The 5,925-nt window shown below is 34.4% G+C and overlaps 1 long non-coding RNA gene across 1 annotated transcript; it reads left to right on the top strand.

Moving 5' to 3' along the window:
• Window positions 1–1,635: 1,635 nt before the first annotated feature.
• LOC107851645 lies at window positions 1,636–4,512 on the top strand. Its single transcript, XR_001669110.2, has 2 exons — window positions 1,636–2,476; window positions 4,169–4,512. It is a non-coding gene; the product is annotated as an uncharacterized LOC107851645 (long non-coding RNA).
• Window positions 4,513–5,925: the final 1,413 nt, after the last annotated feature.

Genomic DNA, 5,925 nt, shown 5'->3' with positions numbered 1-5,925 from the left:
TGAATTGAGAATCTTGAATTTTGGGTTATCTTGGAAAAAGAATGATGGAATTTAGATTTCTTGAGGGTTAAGATTTGAGTTCTAGGATTTTCTTGGAGAGTAATTTTGATAAAAGTATGCATAATATACTTAAGATAGGTTAAATTCCTTGTTTCTCATGATTTGGGGCTTGGGAAAATAACTAGATTGCCCTTTGTTAAAATTACTCAAAACTGATAAAAATCCTAATTTGGCACACTACTGCAACACGCTGCTATCGCAGTGGCTCACTGGAAAAAGGACGAACACCATTTTGGGCTCTGGCATGACGTGGCGCAATCGCATTGCGTCACTAGAAAAAGGACAAGGGCCATTTTTCCCTTCACTGCGATGCAGTGTCTGTCCAATTATGAATTCTGATGCAATACAGGCAAATCATGTTGCGCTATTGGAAAGGGACGAACGGGAGCTGAAAATTTTCCGCGATGCCGGCTAATCATGGTGCTCCAGTGGAAATCGAACAATTGTAATTCTGCACCTCACCGCGATGCAGTGCTTATCGCGATGCCCTATTATTTTCACTAAAATCGCCATAGCTTCTTAACCGAGTATCAGATTAAGGGAAAATTGGTATCTTTGGAAAGCTGATATAATTACCTACAATTTGGTGGGTCTAGAGCTGGAAAATTCTACACGTATAAAGAGTTATTCATTTTTAAAGTTGTCCCTTAACATTTTAGGAGCTAAAGTGAGTTAAGAAAAAGTATGGGGTATTACAGTATTAATTCGTGAGACTATATTAGATACCCTACTTTTTCACTTATGAGACCAGTGAACCTAGTGCTCTGACACTAATTTGTCATGACCAAAAAGTCATGTTCATGATAGCACATACCATAACCCAACCTTAGTAGGTAAGTTGAGACCTGAAAAGGCAAGAAAAACTAAAAAGATAAAATTAATACGTAAAATATGAGACCTCTGTCGACACCTAATTTTTGTCCTCCACGACTAAATTTAATCCTGACTTCCTTTGGTATTTAATAAAATTAAAATATTTATTTCATCCAAATAAAAACTTTTCAAAATATTTTTTACATGCAATTTTATCATTTTAAGTAGCGATTATATATTATCGTTTTCAATTATACGAGATTATATAATTTGATTACTTAAATATTTATTCTCTAGAATATCGGATTTCAATCAAGGCTTATCTTGAAAATAAATTTCAATAATTAAAATCTTGATTTAAATATAATTTACACTCAAAACTAATTTATTCGGATAAATATGTGTTTGGTTTTATCGAATCAAGAAGCTCAGGGGTTAAATGAGATATTAATTCATTTCGAATTTTGATTTAATTTAGCCAATATATTAGATTTGACCATAATTGAAATCAAATTGGCCACAATTGTGATGCAATTGGCCAATTGATTTTCAATTTGGCCAAAACTAAAATGAATTGACCGAATCCCCAAATTACTCAACAACCAATTTGTCCAATTCCACAATTAAAAACCAAACCAGCCCCACCATCCCAATATAACAAAAACTTAAACAAGCCCAAACAGCCTAACCAACCGGCCCAAAATACAATCTTGACCCGGCCTCTTTGTGTCTTCTTCTTTCACAATCTCACAATAATTAAATGACAACACCACAGCCTTCAACACTGACGAACAACAACAGTAACCAACAACAATTTCGACCCGACTCAGCTCTTACCCGAATGACCCGAATTCAACCAGCAACAATGACCATCCAATCCACCGTAACAATGCCAAAACAACAACTTCAACATCCGCAATTCGAACCCACCAATAACCCGATGTCAACTAGAAAAATTTGAACAACCGAACTAACTCATCAATGACCAGAATCCATCCAAATTGACCCAAGTCCATCAACCCACAACCGATCCGACCTCAAACCGTTGCTCACGTGCCCCTACCACGCGAATCCATGCGAGAAGAGTCTTGAAGCTTCCGAAAATTGATGCGTTGGCCCCTCCAACGTTCGAATCCTGAGATTTTTGGGTTGATTTGTACAATTTTGTACATATCTGGATAATTTTCATTGGTTTGGATTACAATTCATTTTGCAAAAATTTAATTTGTTCACCTTTTTTTTTCAATTCCTCTCAAGAAATCCAAAAAGGGGTACAAATTGAGAATGAAAACAGAACCTGTGAGGGATTTTGAATTTGAATTTCAAAATATCCTATTTTCAAATCTCTAAAATACCCCCAATGTTGTCTTCTATATAAGAACCCACTGGGTACTGCTTAAAGAGAGAAAAATTTTGTGTTGAAAAAGAGGGGGAAGAAAAATTCGAAAAGGAAAATAGTTTCTTTTAGAGAAAGAGTTTCTTTTCCTTTCTTATTTCTTAAAGTTGGTCGGTTAATCGAAGGATCCTGAGTTGATAACGCTGATTTTCGATGGTGGCGCATCTCGACATTGTCTCGTTATCCCATTTTGCTGCCCCGAAAGAGGTAAATATACTCTCGTCTCTTTAAATCTCGGCGTTTTCTTCTTCATCTCCTTTCTCCATAAAATTAGTTCATTGCTTAGTTGTAATCATGATAAATGCTGTATTTGTTGCTGTAGAGGCTTTGAGAGCCGTAGGGTATCGCGAAGAGAATATTGTTGTTTTAGATGAGGTGCTTGTTGTTCTTGATTTGATGATTTTTTTAGGTAGTCATTTAATTTTTCCTTTCTGCTCTAGGTAATGTTTCTTTTGGCATAGAAACTGAGTTCATTATGTCTCTTTTGATTCATTATAATCTTCATCTAAATTCGATACTTTCAATCAAGTGTATGCGCATTTTGCTTTAGTCTGTTTTGCAAATGTTTTGAGTTTTGATTGCTTCTTTCTTGCTTGAGTTTTCTTTGTTCCTGTTTAATTCATGGACAAACTTAACTTTAGTTATGGTAGTTTGGAATAGTTCCTTCAGGTCTAATCAATATTGCAGCTTCCTTGTTTTCTTTGGGTCAATAGCAATCATCTTCTAAGCATTCTTGGACTTTAATTGGCAAAATTGTAGTGATAGACCTAGAAAAGGGTATTTGGATGTTTCAAGTTACTGACTTGTCGAGAAAGGATAAAATAAGCTTTAAGTGACTAAAAATTTGGTATTTTACAATGTTCTATTCACCTAGTCTGCTCTAGTTTATTCAAGTAGAATTGCCTCGATCTGTTTGAATGTAGTAGATATGTAACTTCCCTTGGGATATTTAGCTTTTCTGTTACAAAGTTTTCCCTTTTCTCTTGTTTCTGATATGTTTGATTTTCTTTGTCGTTATGGTTTGTTTTCTGAAAACTCGCATGTGGTAGAAAACGTAGCGTGTCTAGACTGGTCTATCATCATTGTGAGTTAAAATATGTATTTTTAGATGCGCCGTATATGATGTAACTTGAAACTTTGATTTAGTATAATATTTTTATTAAAATCCTACATTACATCATACTTATTGACTTATTTTCTAATTTGTTTTGTTAGAACTGTTACCTATTAGTCTGAAGTGTGTAATGCTAATTCGCTATATTGCATCCCTTTCTTGACAATGTGCTGATGGTATAAGAATATGCATCTTGGCCCTGATATGGTAATTGAGGGGATCTTCTGTTTGTAATACATGCCGCTTCTTACACATATTAAGTCTCCACGATGTTTCAATTAGTTTAAAGTGTCATTTCTACATATCTAATTGATCATTCCATTTTAATTAGGAGGACGGTACACGTTTTTATGTGTCTTTATGATTTGTTTAGAATGAATACTAAGTGTAAGACCCACCCCTATGCATATACTCTTCTTTGGTTAATGGATGACACTATTTTCTTATATTCAATCTGCTTTTAGCCATCTGTTAGGATCTTAGTCACTTAATTAGCACGTAGTGATTCTTTTTATATTTTCCCTCGGTTGATTATGTATTATTTAAGATTCATATTACGCTACCATTTCTAATTAAATCCGCAGTAATCTTTGTCTAGTTTTCCTCTCTTTGATGGATGGGCTATGTGTTAACTGGTTTTAGTTTCTTTCTTTTTCACGGTGGGCCATGGATTAATCTTACTTCTCTTTCCCTTCATTAATCATGTGTTTATGTTCTTTATTTTCTTGTTTTTTTTGCATGAATACTCATTGGAGTCCAAACGGACTCTTTGCATTCCACAATAGGCTATTGATGCCCATCTTCCGAGTCAATTCCTAGAGAAAGCCTTAAACAAATTACATGACATACGGATACAAGGAGTTGAAAAAAGGAAAAATGGGTTAAAGTCCCATATTTGAAGCAGCAAAGAGACGCGAGAGTCTCGTTTTCATTTAATCTATTTATTTTTTCATTTTATTATTCATTTGTTTTGGGCGTAGAAGTCAAAGTTGTAAAGTAATACCGGTTAAATCGATTGTGGTTTGAAAGCCCAAAAGACTAGTTTAGGAAAGGTACAGGTGGGTCAAAAAGCCCAAAACGGGTTCTCAGATTTGGGCCCCAAGTGGTCCAGATCCCTCTCTTTCTTTTATCTCTTATGTTTGCCTATTAATTTGTTTTCTTCGAACCTAGTTAAACTCCCTAACTAAGTCGCTAAAAAATTGGTTTTACGTAAACATCAAAATATTTTCAAAATCAATCACTTTTGAACGATTAAACTTTGTGAAGTTGATCAAAAGATATTTTTCAAATAGTTCGGATAACCACAAGTTAGCGGACGTTTTAGGTGCCTAAAACCTTTCTAAAACATTAATAGGAACCGCTTACCTAGAATCTTTAACTTGAATGATTTTTCTGTTTTGATTCGTTTAAAGTATTTTATAAAGGTTTCTTAATTTCTTTTTAAAATTAAGTGGAGATTCTTCAAAAGTCAAAATTTTCGCAAAATAACCTCTAGAACATAGTTATTCCATAACATATAAATAACCAAAATCTAAGAAAAATACATAAATTCCCCAAAAATTTCATAGCATAAGTGTAAAAAACATCTAAAATCAAAACTAAATAGTAGAATACATAATCTATCTTTGAAAAGCAAGCAAAGACAAGATAGAGTGAGATATGATTTGAAATCAGCCTTGAACTAAGATGAGGTTCAAAGTCAGCCCCGAACAATGAAGCACACCAGTACCTCAAATAGTCTTAACTTTCTCAACATGAAGTCAGCCTCCGCCGATTACACTTGAACTGATATCTGCACAGAAAGGACACATAAGTAGGAGTGAGTACGACCACTTATACTTAGTAGGTATCATGGGCTAACTGAGCAAAGTAGAAAACAAGACAAGTAAAATATACTATGAGCACATAACACCAGCAAATAAAAAAGTTCCAAAATGGTAACTCACACCGTCTCCACTAAAAATTTAATGATGTAAATTCAAAAGGAATAACTATACGTATGATATATAAGGAAATAAAATGCCCCAACATGTACCTAAAAGGAACACAAAGGCTGAAAATGCAATTGATGTCATGATAGTGGAGCTTATATATACACCTTCCAAGCCTCATCATTTCAGGATAGGACCTTTGGGGGGGGGGGGGGGGGGGGGGGGGGGGGGGGGGGGGGAGAGTTCACAACCCGTATAATTTCACAATCTTAATCAACCTTACTGATAAACGACTTAACCTAGGTATTCCAATATCTCAATAAAACATATAAATAAAGAACTCGACAAGGGTTTGATAAGAAGTTCCTAGAATCATTCAAAACTAGAATTTGTTAATGGTACCAATATCTTATAAATATGTATATATGAATTGAGGATGTAACACTCATAACCAATCAGTATGAAGATAATAATCAATTCGATACAAGTATAATAAGCTCAGAATCAACTAAATATGTCAATAATTCATGATTTCAGTCCTCGCTCTATACCACTAGAATGAATAATCATGTAAGACACCAATAATATCATTTAAAACCACTCTCTCAGGT

Source organism: Capsicum annuum, chromosome 12 (assembly GCF_002878395.1).
Source record: "Capsicum annuum cultivar UCD-10X-F1 chromosome 12, UCD10Xv1.1, whole genome shotgun sequence".
Lineage (NCBI taxonomy): Eukaryota > Viridiplantae > Streptophyta > Magnoliopsida > Solanales > Solanaceae > Capsicum > Capsicum annuum.
The sequence above is the reverse complement of the archived record's forward strand: the minus strand, read 5'-3'. Positions and strand labels throughout refer to the sequence as shown.